Source organism: Leptonychotes weddellii, chromosome 10 (assembly GCF_054177405.1).
Source record: "Leptonychotes weddellii isolate Sample4059 chromosome 10, ASM5417740v2, whole genome shotgun sequence".
NCBI lineage: Eukaryota > Metazoa > Chordata > Mammalia > Carnivora > Phocidae > Leptonychotes > Leptonychotes weddellii.
The window spans coordinates 97,123,659-97,137,946 of NC_138378.1; the positions used below are offsets into that span (position 1 = coordinate 97,123,659).

The 14,288-nt window shown below is 38.9% G+C and overlaps 2 long non-coding RNA genes across 2 annotated transcripts in view; one reads left to right on the forward strand and one right to left on the reverse strand.

The window, feature by feature from the left end:
* The window catches only part of LOC145715952 (uncharacterized), a 519,543-nt gene that overhangs the window by 404,641 nt on the left and 100,614 nt on the right, over positions 1-14,288 (reverse strand). The window lies entirely within an intron of this gene.
* The window catches only part of LOC145715951 (uncharacterized), a 24,482-nt gene continuing 15,937 nt past the window's right edge, over positions 5,744-14,288 (forward strand). Inside the window, exon 1 of the long non-coding RNA XR_014138267.1 lies at positions 5,744-10,826. This is a non-coding gene — a long non-coding RNA (uncharacterized LOC145715951). The remainder of the gene's footprint in view (positions 10,827-14,288) is intronic.

The window sequence follows — 14,288 nt, forward strand, 5'->3', positions numbered from 1 at the left end:
GAATAAAACAAATATAAGAATTACAGGTACATCACTGTTGGTCATTAACAAGATTCAATTGGATAATTCAGAAAAAGAATCTATTTTTAAAATTTCTCACTTTCTCAGTTTATTTCAGAAAACTCATGATTACCTAGGCCTTTTATCAGGATTGCAAACTCAAATGCTATTAGGGGTTAGACAAAACACATAAATAGGTAAATTGGTGATTTAACTAGGACGACCCCTCCCCCAATGCTGCAAGGCTATTTGAGATGTATGGCAGCTCAGCACTATGGCTGTCTTACCCCTAACCAAGCAGTATGTGCTCTTTCTCCTGCATTTACCATGGGATGAATCCAATTGTCTCAGTTTCAACTGCTGATGTCACTTCTTCTTACATTATGGTTTCTGTCTGCTCTTAGCTTTTGCTTACTATTCTCTTTCAGATTCTTCCCCCATAACTAACTATCAAATGTTTACATGTCACTTTCAACCCCCCTCAAAGTGGGTACCTGATCAGTTTGCCTGAGGCTCCTTCCCTGATGGACAAAGCCTGAGTCCACCTTGTGGGTCATTGGCTGACTTGTACGTTACTTTGTTTCTAGCCTCGAGTTAGGTCCTCCCCCCATCAGTTAGCTGTAGACACAATGGTGTGGTCATACACATGGCTCAGGGGGACCCATGCAAAAGGAAGTGGGCCACACCCTCAACAACAAATGGGGTGGCTTTTCAACAATGACTCTGGCTATATGAAACTAAGGAGGTTTAATTGAAGTGGAGCTGCAGGATCTGCTACTCACAGCGCAGTAAAAAGGAAAAAAAATCAAAGCCAACTTTGATGAGCACAAAGTGTGGAACAGACTGCTCACAATTTAGAACTCTTCTGTCACATTTATGCATATAGACTGTGGTCACTTTCAAATTCAGGTGGCATTATTTTCAGATATCAAGGTCATGGGCTTACTGTCACTTCAAAGTCACCAACTAAAAAATTTAACTCATAGATTTCTATCAGCACTAAATCACCCTCCAAGCTTCTCTATTTCTACCATAGTATTAGAGATTTTATAGGGAGTAGAGAACAAATTGTTAAGGGGAATAAATCATGGCTGTGAATTGCAAATATCCTAGGCTCCACTTGTTAGAATGCCCCAGGGTCAAGATTGATGGAGAGAAATAACCATATAAACCATATAAAACAAAATTTATAACCTGATGGACTGCTAGCCAAATTGGGCCAGGAAATGTTTTTCATTTTGATGAGTACTGTATATTGTAAGCATTTGAATTAGAATATGAATACAGATAAAGGCATGTGAAGTAGAGATTTTAACAGCCTCCACAATCCAGAAGGGGCTTGCTAAAGAAGGAGCCATAGATGAGTACCAGCTCACAGGAGATGAAGTGCAAGTGTAACACCAAAGTAGGACAGGGTGATGAGGTCAGGTGGGAAACATTTTGTTTGGCTCATACTTTCAAATGCTCACAGTGCACTTCTTATAAGGTGGTTACGCTCTCCAGCCACTCTATGACACCTACAGTCACATGGCTGTCTCTTTCACCTGAATGTGGGACTGGTCTAGGGGGAAAAATAAATGTGCATTTACAAGTCTAATTAAAACACACACTGTCAGCAACACTATACTGAAAGCCCCATTAAGCATCTTATGAATGCCCAAGAGTGCCCCTGCCCATGTTTGGAGTGACACATTTTGGCTTGACTGGTGACAATTAGCATCAGACCCAGGACACTGGAGAATATGCACTGCATCCCATATGGCCTACTGTGTAGGTAGATGGTTCCCGGGTGCTTGAAACTCAGTGAAAAAGCTCTGGGTAGGAATTAGATGAAAATGATGGAGAATACAAATTAGCACACTATAGATGGATCTTTATCATGTATGGCCACATTATGGATTGGATTCAACTGTCAGATGGTTATGTATTATTCATGATCAAATTCAGGGTAAAGTTACCAGATGGCAAAGGCATATTCATGGTCAGATCATAGTTGTTAGATTAATTATAAATCTACATAAGAATTGGATAATAATCATTTAGACTGCTCTCAAAAGGATACTCTGTAGATCGTCTAATCAAAAGTATTTTTAAAATAAGATGCATAGGTTATTAGGTGACATTAAACATTTCATGTTGCCATAAGTTACTTTCCAAAAAGACTTTCTATAACATAAGAAAATTTCAGATTTCACTAACCTGTGGCTTTGGTCTTAATGTTTGATAGAGCTGGTGGTAACAATGCCATTTCTTTAAAGGAGTTTAGATGATTTACACTAAATGGAATGTTAAGGGACGGTGGAACTCTGTTAGACAGTAACAGTGTTTTCATCTGCATAGCTACAACTCATCATGTACAAAAAGGTTCTACCTAAATGTCATTAGCATCCCTGTGGGCTGGACATCTTCTGATTGCTCCCCCAAATCCTTTCTCTATTGTTCCCCACCCTGCATTGTGCTCAATGAGGATACTTTGTATGGGTCGTATCAGCAAGCTCTTTGGTCTTCTGGATTCCAGCTGCTTCACCCTTGAAGAGCATCAGTGGGAGATGGGGCTTGGAAAGAGCAAATATTTGCTTGGGCCCCTCCCTGTCGAATCTCTTCAGGCTGGCTGCCTCCAGTACAAACGCCACAGCTCCTGTTACGTGGTCCTCTCCAACACACCTTTTCTATCTGAAGGGTTTTCTTTCTGAAAACTTCATTGGTGATTGTGGTTTTCTGCTATTACTAGCCCTGGGGTTGTTACCTTTTGTGGTTTCCCTACAACCTGCCCATACCTTTGTAAATAGTCGTCTTATTAAATTCTGCTTAAATACCTGCTTTGAGGGTGCCATCTAGTTTCTGTAAGGATCCAGAATGAACTATACCTTAAGCACAGAACCATAATATCAAAGAATAGCTTGGCTACGATGGAATGTAGACATGATCTATTCAATCCTTCCCACTTTAATAATGAGGACATTGAGGTAGAGAGAGGTACAGGTATTCACTGAAGGTGTCTGTCAAGGAAAGTTAGCCCCAAGGGGTTGGTCAGTAGAGAGATTTCCTACACACAGCAGCTTATGGTCAGGAGGTTATCAGCAGTTCCAGGAAGACACTCAGTAAGAAGAGTGGTGTAGTGAAAATCCGGAGATCCATATGGTAACTTGGAGAGTAGTTTCCAAATATCCTAGCTAAACTCGGATCCCAGAATGTTACCCCAGTCGGGAGGGAGAGGATAAAGGGGGAAATGCATGAAATGGGACCTTTATTTCTCAGGACTCAGGTGTTGTCCACGGACAGGTGGAGGGGCTGGGCAGGGGGATGGTTGCAATTAGGCAAGACAGGTGTCACTAAACAGGCATGAGAGAAGAGAGATGGGGTAAGATAATTACCACAAATTGAATATCTATGTGCCAGGAACTGCACTGTTTTACATTCATTATTTTATATAATCCTAACCATAACCTTCATTTCACAGATGAGAACAAAAAGATTCAAGTAAAAAGAAATTATACCTGTAGGGAGTGGGAGGCAAGCCCCAGAGGAGACCTGGAATTCAATATGCACTGAGAACAGTGACAGTAGCAATAAAGATGATAAAATGTTTGTTATTGCCTGTCACTGACTAGGATGCTGGGGATGGAGGAGATCAGGAAAGAAGCACCATGAACTAGAAAGATCTAGCTGCTGCCATAGTGTCCTAGCGGATGTGGGGCTATGGACATGGGACAGTACAAAAATGACTAGAACATAGTTTGAAAGTGTTATGATTTGGAAGGACAGGTACCATGGGGGTACAGAGGAGGAGCAAGCAACAAAGGCAGGGGAAGGCATGAGGCAATGAAGGCACAGAGGAAGTGACACCTGAGTTAACAACTGAAGGATGAAGATGAGTTGGCAGATGAAGTGCAAGGGAAATGTGTTTCAGGTAGAGGGAACAGCATGTGCAAAGGCCTGCTGATAAGAGAACTCCTGGCAAGCAGTGCCTGGGTGGCTCAGTTGGTTAAGCATCTGCCTTTGGCTCAGGTCATGATCCCAGGGTCCTGGATCAGGCTCTACATTGGGCTCCCTGCTCAGTGGGGAGTCTGCTTCTCCCTCCCCGCTACTCCTGCTCTTTCTCTCTCTTTCAAATAAATGGATAAATTCTTAAAGAGAGAGAGAGAACTCCTGGCAAATAAGTACATTGGAGCTGATCATTAGGGATAGTGGGAAGTGAAAGGGGCAAGGCTGCCAAGCTAAGTCAAAGATAGTATAGGCTGAGCCTGTAGGTCATTTTAAGGAATTTGGATCCTTTTCCCCCTCAGAGCATTAGAAAGACACTGAGAGTTCTATTATATGGAGATGACATGACCAGATTTCCTGGGGTCACTGATCCTTGGACAGAGATTGCTCTCTGCTCTGGTTTTGTTGGGTGAATGACAAGACTGCACTGTGTTTAGGGTAGGGCTATGAGGCAGCCAGCATGTGGCTGAGCTCACGGGGGCCCATGGTTGTTCATCATCCTTGACTGAGAGCCAGGCCCCTCCAGGGGTCCCAGCAGTTCTAGTTACGGCCAGTGCTTTGCTGTGTGTGCCAGTCCACTTGACACTCTCTGTCTAGCTCCAAGAAATCTGAATTTACTTTTCCATCTTGCTTCCTTTAGTGTTTTATCCTGTTTTAAAGGAGAACCCAAGATATTGTTCAACAGAGGTGGTGAATTATTTTCATAGTGTGATATTATAAGTACAGATCTTCCTTGACTTACGATGGGGTTACATCCCATAAGCCCATTGTAAACTGAAAATACCATAGGTTTGAATATGCATTTAATACACCCAGCCTACTGAACATCGTAGCTTAGCCTAGCCTACCTTACATGTGCTCAGAACACTTATATTAGCTTACAGTTGGGCAAAGTCATCTGACACAAAGCCTATTTTATAATAAAGTGTTGATTATTTCACATAATGTATTGAATGCTGTACTGAAAGTGAAAAACAGAATGGCTGTATGGGTACAGAATGTTTGTCGGTGTATTGGTTGTTCACCCTCATGACCATGGGGCTGACTGGGAGCTGTGGCCTGTGGCTACTGCCCAGCAACACAAGAGGGTATCATACTGCCTATTACCTGTCTAGGAAAAGATCGAGATTCAAAATTTGAATTATGGTTTCTACTGAAGCGTGTATCCCTTTTGTACCATGGTAGAGCTGAAAAATCGTTAAGTCGAACCATCAAAAGTCGGGGACCACCTGCAGTTGCTATCTCTTTTTAATTAACCTTTGTGTTTTGTTTGCTTTTCCTTTTCCATTCAGTAGTCTAGCACTGAGCTGGAACAATGGCTCAGGATATTTATCTGCCTTGGATCGACTTGGAAAACTTGACCTTGAATTTGGATCTGGTCATGTGATACAATCAGAACTTGCTAAACTTTGGGAGCCACAGCAATGATAGGAAAAGTATTGCCAGGTAGGAAAAAGGCAGAAAGGATATCCCTTTGTAAAATGTGAATGGATACAAGACTGAAACCTTGGCTGTATTCGTATGTGCATTAAGCTGTCCAGAGAAGTTACTTGAAAGATGCTTAATGAATAAAAGAGAGAAGTGCTTGGCTATTCTTTATAACCAAAGCAAAATATTACTAAGTTAATATCTACCCTTACATGTGCATTTCCCCCATTCCTCTCTTCTCTTTTTTTCCCTATTCCATTCTATTTAAAAGGAAAATGCTAGTTACAAGCCACTAAATTGATTTCAGAACTCACTAATGATTGGATTATAACCTGCAGTTTGAGAAACACTGTTAGAGGATTTAACCAAAACGTATTTTTCCTAGCATTCCATTATGGCAAAGAAACTGATGCTGCTTGAACTATGGAGTTAATATGTCCTACCTAATTGCTTGGGTATCTGAGGATTGGTGAAGATTTCCACAGAGACTCTTGCCTCATTGGAAGGGTAGCAATACCATTTCTTAAAGGAAGGCATACTGTTATGTGGCATGGGATGGTAAACTCTTGAATCCCACTCTATTTGGGAGGATGGTTAGTAGTGTTTGATATTGTGTAATGGTTCCTTCCCACGAGAAATCTGTTTTCAGTTCAAACTCTAATCAGAGAAGTATTCCTCTGACTGAAACAAATGATATGGTGTATATACTGCTGATCAGTAACTCAGAAAAAGCTGATCAGAATTCAGAATGCTGAGATCAGAGAGAGAAAAGTACAGAAGAGGTGCCTTTCCTATGTTCTAAAGGAACTGGAAGTCTGCATTTTTCAGATCCTATTGAAGGGAGTAGCATTCATGTTAATTCTTAGTCCTGAAAATAAAGGGATGAGTAGAGACTTGAGAATTTTTCATGTGCCACGATGGAAGTATGAAAACCTTTTCAGTCCCAGCTGGTGTGGAATAAAACCATGGAAATGACGAGCCCCTGGGAAGAGGATCAGAACAGTAAAGGTAAGAAGATAAACCCGATGGAACTGACAGAACAAAGACATCTTCTCTTAGCCTTCCAGATTAAAAGATTTCCCCCAATTCCTTAGTGAGAATTAGAAGAATTAGAAATTAATATCAGAAACTCAATGTGGGTGTTATTTGCAAATATACTTAAATAAATGAACAGTCAGCATTACGTGGCTCTCCTTCTGCACTGTGGACTCAGTCATTCTCATAAACCATTTGTGTGGCCCTTAGAAGTTGTAAGTCTACGACTCAAATAAAAACTGATAAACCTAACCTCAACCTGTACTATCCTGTTCTACATGTCACCAATGAGCGTAGTTTTGGCTTTGCCTTTAGCAAATATAACTTTAAAATAATGTTTTGCTTCCTGCTATGGTCTGAATGTTGGGTCCTCCCCTAAATTCATATGTTGAAATCCTAACTCCCACAGGTGATGGTATTAGTAGGTTGGGCCCTTAGGAGGTGCTTCAATCATGAGGGTGGAACCTTCATGAGGGACTGGTACCTTATTTGAGAGGCCCTAGGGAGACAGATCCCTAGCCCACTCTGCCAGGTGAGGACACAATGAGAAAGTGTGTGACCTGGAGGAGGGCCCTCACCTGACCATGCTGGCACCCTGATCTTAGACTCCCAGCCTCTAGAACTGTAAGCAATAAATTTCTGTTGTTTATAAGCTACCCAGTCTATAGTATTTTGTTGTAGCAGCCCAAACACACTAACATATTTTCCTTAGAATTTGAGTTTTTGGAGATTGTCAGCAATAATTCTCAGGAGGAGAACACACAAATTCCTGTTCTCCATGCTTGTTCTCTGCAACACTGTGGAGTGGACGTGCTTGCTTGCCAAGTCCCCTTGCTCTCTTTCTACAGGGATCCCTCCCCTTTCAATCTTGCCTTCCTCAGGAACCCAGTTCTGGAGGACCTGTACTTTCCCTCTTTGCTGGTTTTGGCTTCTCTTTTCCTCCAATAGTATCTGTATGTGTCTCAGAACTAGAGTGACTCTCTGAAGGATTTTTGTGAAAATGTTAATGAATTAAGGAGGATATGATTTTTGGAGAACATTTTCACTTTAACTGAGCCCTTCTATGCCTTGACCCAGGGGTTAGACATAATTAGAGCAATACTCTGAATCCTTAATCTAGATGAAGGATGTAAGGCTCAAAGAAGTTGTTAACTTATCCTAGTCCCTCCTCAAGAGGAATATTCTATCAGCCAGATTTTTAAGCTTCTTGGTCCATTATTGAGATATTATGTTTTTGTAGGAGGAAAGGTGGCAAGTTTCTTTTCTGAACTTTATGGTTTTTCATAGAGATTGTTGGTGAATTTTTCTTGGTGTGTATTAGAGCACCAAAAGTTGGGTTGTAACATATTATGAGAATAAAAAGGAAACAAGACTGGAACTTCAGTTGAATATATTAAGTTTTGCTGCTGCTCCACGTCCATTGCTCTTCTGAGATTCTGTGAGAAACTCAGATTAAACACAAGGAGAAAATGGGGCTCCTGGGTGGCTCAGTTGTTAAGCGTCTACCTTTGGCTCGGGTCATGATCCCAGGGTCCTGGGATCGAGCCCTGCATCGGGCTCCCTGCTCCGTGGGAAGCCTGCTTCTCCCTCTCCCACTCCCCCTGCTTGTGTTCCCTCTCTCTCTGTCTCTCTCTGTCAAATAAATAAATAAAATCTTTAAAAAAAAATACAAGGAGAAAACAGTAAGAGAAATGCACTTACATCTTCTGAAAGCTTACCCATGTCAAGGGTTTATGAACACCACCTCCTTAATTCTCACAGCACACATTTCAGTTGAGTATTTTCTTTAACAAGGAAGGTGGGGGGAGAGGCAGAGGGAGAGACAGAATCCCAAGCAGGCTCCTCTCCCAGCGCAGAGCCCGACATGCAGATGGATCTCATGACCCTGAGATCATGACCTGAGCCAAAACCAAGAGTCATACACCTAACCGACTGAGCCACCTGGGCACTCCTCAGTTGAATATTCTTATCTACGTTCTACAGAGGAGGAAACTGAGGCACATGTACTATTTTGTTCATGGCCACAAAGATCACAGAGGCAGGATTTGAGCTTAGTTTCTTTTTGTTTCTAAAGTTCATACTCTTTCCACTAGTCCATCAAAATTTCTAACTTTCACAAAGCTTACAATTCAGATGGGGACTATTTCAGACATAAAAAGAAGATAATATACATTATGAAGTCCAAAAAAATAAGTGGTCAATTGTGTTAAGATAAGACTGGATAAGTAAGCCAGGGCTGATTTCACAAATAAAACTCTTCTAAATTCCCACTCAGAGATGCAGAGCTAGAAAGAGCATCTTTCACGCTCTTACAATAACAGAAACAAACAAGCCAACAAATTGCAAGTTCATGACTTTTTTGAACCTGTCAGAGAACTTGTTCTAAGATGAGAGAGGCCTCTGCAGGGAAAGACTAGGCATGAGCACAGATGTACCTGGTGCAGACACATGTAGATACTGGTAAGAAGAATCCCCCTGGGAGATGAGAGGGTTGATGGAGGAGGCCAAGTGTACACAGATGAGAGAGTTGAAGCACCTAGGGGCCACAGAAATTGGTGAATCTGCAACCTCTTCAGGCCTTTTCTCCACAAACCCTACCGAGAACTTGCAGAAAAGTTTGGAGAGAGTCCTAAGAAAGTGTCCTAATTTGGGGAGGGAAAGAGCAGCTGCTGAAGGCTGGTCACAGAATTCTACCTGGACCTCTCCCACTGATGTTCCCCATCAAATGAAGGGCAGCAATGTAGTTGTTTATGGTACTAGTGAAAACCCATCGTAACTGTAGAAAGAGAACAAGGGAACATGCTATACCACTGGGGGAGAGGCAGGAGTAAGGAAAGGTTGGGCCCATAACTGCAGCCAAGGGAGGAGCAGAAGCATGGAGATGGCCATATCCCTGGCAGGCTTAGTCTGCTGAGGGTGCCTGGAAGCAATGATACTCCAGTAGCAAGGAGCACACCTAATGCTAATGCTCAGATATTGGTTTCTAAATACCATTCTTCAAGAAAAGAAATCAGGGTTCCTCAGAGAAGTGGTCCATTCCACAGCTGAGGCAGGAAAAATACAGGATGAGCCTGGAGCATTTGGAGGTACCAGAAAGCACAGTAGTGAAAAAAAAAAAAAGGTTAGTTTCATGTTATAATTTGAGCAACAAACTAAATGGTAGTATTGGATTATAACCCAAAGAATAAAGTAAATATCCATGAGTCTATACTGATGTAAATAAATAAGTGAATAAATATATAAATGGAGAAGAGGTAAATTCTCCTTATAGAACAGCTCCAAATAATAAATGTTGAAGGAATGAGGGAAGTAGAAAAATTACCATTAGAACATAGAAAAAATTGCTACAATCAAGATCCACTGATGAGTGTTCAAAATCTTCAGATGAAAGTTTGAGAAGAGTAAGAATGTTTGTCTCAAAGTGTCTTTCTCCTAATATTTATTACTTACAAAGGGAAAAACAGTAACTTTGCAGTGGAGAAATCTGAAAAAGCCACCTTAACCAAGTGATTTCCTGAAATGCATATCAATATCATGTAATCCCTGATATGATTCACTGCAGAGAGCACACCTCCTCTGTGGTATCCTTTCAAATGGAGCATAACCTCAATCTAAGCATAATGCATTTCTTAACATTTCTAACTACATAAAATGTAGTTAGATAAATAAATAAAAACATATTACAAGCTGTTTGAAGATAAGGGTGTCAAGTGTGTTTCTTTTTCTTCATTTTTAGTCCATCAAAAAAGGAGATACAGTGGAATACAATCAAAGCCTTGAAAAGAGAGAATAAAATGCCATCCATAAGTGTTAATGTAATGCAATTACTGAATAATGTATGTGGCTCTGAGCTTCCTTCCTCCCAAGGTAAAAAGAGAATTACAAAGAAGAAACACCAAATTTGGTGAGAGACAAAGTTTTCCATACCAACATGTATTTTTGTGCCATTCTGAATGTGTGCTTTGAAAGAGGGAGAAGGCACCTGTAATTTTACTCCTAATGTGTAGTTTACCTTTGAACGTTCACGCTTGTGTGAAGATATGTTTTGTATATTTGTAATCACACTGTAGATGTCATTTTGTATTGTTTTATTCACTTATGTCACTTATTTTCCATCTTTCTACATAGGATTCAAAATGATCACTTTCACGTTTATATAATATGCTGTTATGTGAAAATGCTGTAACTTACCTATGCATTTCCCTATTGTTGGACATTTAGGCACCAAATGTTTCTTGGCATTAAGTTTTGGAAGAGGTTTTTTATGTGGGATCCCCAAAAGGGGACAGGGAGCAGCAAAACAGACATGTCATTGACAGCACTTACATAGAATGCAGAAAAGAATTTCATGTGACTCTGATGATCGCTCTCCATAAAAGGTGAGGGTATGGTCCAAAAATGTAAACCAGTGAAGTAGATTTACCAATCTCAGCTCAGCTCAACTATTGCAGCATTGATTTGTTGGTATCATACATCTTTGTATGTCTTTTGTGTTTAATATTGAACCTTTCATATAACTGAAGCTCAGTAAATGCATGTCAATATAAATATATGTCCATCTCCCTCATTATTCCATCTCTGTACCTGCCTTCACTTTGGAGGAAAATCCACCTCAAAACCATATTATTTCTAATCTTTAATGTCAGAGTCATGTGGATAAGAAACAAAGTACATTTGACTCTTAAACAACTCAGGGGTTAAGGATGCCAGCCTCCCTGCCCCAGTCCTGTGCAGTTGAAAATCCACATGTAACTTTTGACTCCCCCAAACCTTAACTGTTAATAGCCTACTGTTGGCTGGAATCCTTTCCAATAACATAAACAGTTGGTTATCTTATATTTTGTATGTTTTATGTATTACATATTGTATTCTTACAATAAAGTAAGGTAGAGAGAAGAAAATGTTATTAAGAAAATCATAAGGAAGAGAAAACACAGTCACAGTACTGTATTTATTAAAAAACAATCCACATATAAGTGGTCCTGTGCAGGTCAAACCCATGTTGTTGAAGGGTCAGCTGCACTTACACGTAACAGAGGAAATACAGAAATGCCCTTGTGTTAGGAAAAATAAAGGAAAACAAAAGCAACTCTCGAAGCTACAAACCACAAAGAATACAAATACATTTAGTAGCAGAGCAAGTAATATTCTTCAAGGACTCATGCTTTCCTATTCCTCACCTCCAAACTAAATGAAAACTTCACAAGCTTTCAATGTTTTCAAGTTGATTATGTAGATAATTAGAAATTATTTTACTGTTGGGCTATGAGAAACTCAGGTCTAACAACAACAAAATCTTTGTAAAGAAATCAAGCTTTCTAAAGGGCCAGATGTCTACACACTTACATAAAACTACATTTTTGAATATACTATTTTAATCTCTGAGTTCATCAAGGAGTTCTTAATCTTCCCTGATATGTCTTCCTTGTAAATATCTTAGTCTTTTCTTTTAAATTAGGTTCTTCATGATTAGAGATGATTAAAAAAATTTTTAACAGAAAATTTTTTGTAAATATTTTCAGTTTTAGATTTTCTAGCCATGAAAATATATTTTCCTTCTTTGAAAGTTTTGTTTTTCTAAGTCCTAGAATTCACTTGTGACTCAACTCAAAATTTACATTTCTTTACTATGATAAATTTCAAGATTCTATCATAACGTCTTGGGTATTCTGTAGTTTCAACACTATATATGTCTAGTATAAAACTGGAAGTTTTCCACTTGCCCTTTTTTATGTGAGTTGTCCTATTTAAATTGATGATTTCCTTCAACTCTGAAAAATTATCAGCTAACATTTCTTCAATATTGCTTCTTTATTATTATTTATATTATTTCCTTCTGGAACCCTGATTAAACGCATCTAGGACAGTTTCATCTGCTCTTCATGTGTTTAACTCCTCTTTCACATCCCTATCTCTTGGTGGATAATTTCTTAATATGTATCTTTTATCCAACCAGTTCTTTTCCCAGCTGTGTCTAATCTGTCCATACCATTTTAATTTTAATTATTATATTTTATTCATTTATATGTTATTTATAATTTATGTTTCATCTTGCCTGTCATTTACCTAAACTAATTTATCCAAAATGTCTGTGTGTGTGGATTAAGATATGTTACAGTTCACTGCCTGCTGTTAATAACCTGGCTTTCTAAGTAAGCATATAAAATAAAAAAATTTTAAGGAAATGACAACTATTTTTTTAGTATTGTCCCATGCAATATTTGTGATATACTTATACAAAAAGGCATTTGTTACCTGTCTGAAATTCAAATTAAACTGGGTATCTTGTATTTTTGTTAAACCCGGCAATCTGAGGAAACGCTGAGGCACTGTGCTGAGTAATCTGACATTCTTTACTCATTAACAATAAAATGAAAGACACACTTTGCCAGTTTGCAGTAATCATGTATGGTAGAATCTAGACATTTTGTCAATAGTTATGTCCAAATTCTTTGTGAATCCCCTGATTCATGAGCATGGGAATATTTGCCCAGGCTTTGGCTTTCTCCCAAATCATATATGTACCACAAATCATGTGTAACCTGGAGGTATTCCTCACACTTCTAAAAAGCTCACTTACCAGGTAAATTACTTGCTCCCAACAGTTTTGCAATGCAAGATTCAAATTAATACTTTAGAAACATGACAAATTATTACTTGTCATAGACCTTTCCAGCGGGTTGCAAACTGTCACAGTCATAAATGTAGAAAGGATGTGATCATCATAGCAATACTTTCACACTTGTTTCCTTAAGTTCTAGGGTTCCTCTGAGGTATTGCTAAGGCCACCAAGAAGCAAAGTTTTCAGTTCCTGATTGAATCCTGGTCTCTCATTTTTTATCTGTTACATGTAATTGGTGAGAACAAAACATTTCATTTGAATAAAGTCTTCTGCTATTAAGAAATAATTTGAAAACCAATAATTTGGAAACATATAGGCTTTGGGTATAAGAAAAAGTTGTCTTACCCTGGGTTTGGGCACTTATCTTTTATGTAAACTTAGACTGCTTACTTAACTTCTCTAAACCTTTTCCCCAAATGAAAAAAAGAGATAATGATAGAACTTTCCTCATAGCTCTTTTTCTTCCCTTTTTCTTTTTCTTTTGATAAGAACATTTAACATGAGATCTATCCTCTTAACAAATTTTTAAGTGTACAATCCAGCATTGTTAACTCTAGGCACCAAGCCATAGAGCAGATCTCTAGAACTTACTCATTTTGCATACCTGAAATGCTATAGGCATTGAATAGCAACTCATTCTCTCTTCCCCCACACCTCCAGCAACCACTATTCTACTCTGTTTCTATGGGTTTGACTACTTTAGAAACCTCATATAAGAGCCGTGTTTGTCTTTTATGGTTTATTTCGCTTAACATATGTTGTCCAGATTCATCCATGTTATTGCAAATGGCAGGATTTCCTTCTTTTTAAAGGCGAAATAATATAATGTTATATATATATATACATATATATATATACATATGTATATATATAACATTTTATTTATCCATTCATCCATTGATGGACATTTAGGTTGTTTCCATATTTTTGGCCATTGTGAAGTGTTCCAATGAACATGGGAGTGCAGATATCTCTTTGAGATCCTGCCTTCAATTTCTTTAGATATATACCCAGAAATGGGATTGCTGGATCATATGGTAAGAAAAAATGAGACGATTAATGTAAAATGTTTAGGACAGCAGCTGGTACATAGTACATAAACAATAAATGTTAGCTATTATAATTATTATTTTATGTTAAAAGTAATCTTTGATTCAGTTAATAATTATAGCTTCTGCTCTGGGCCAGTAACAAATATACTTTTGTTTGTGTAATCTTC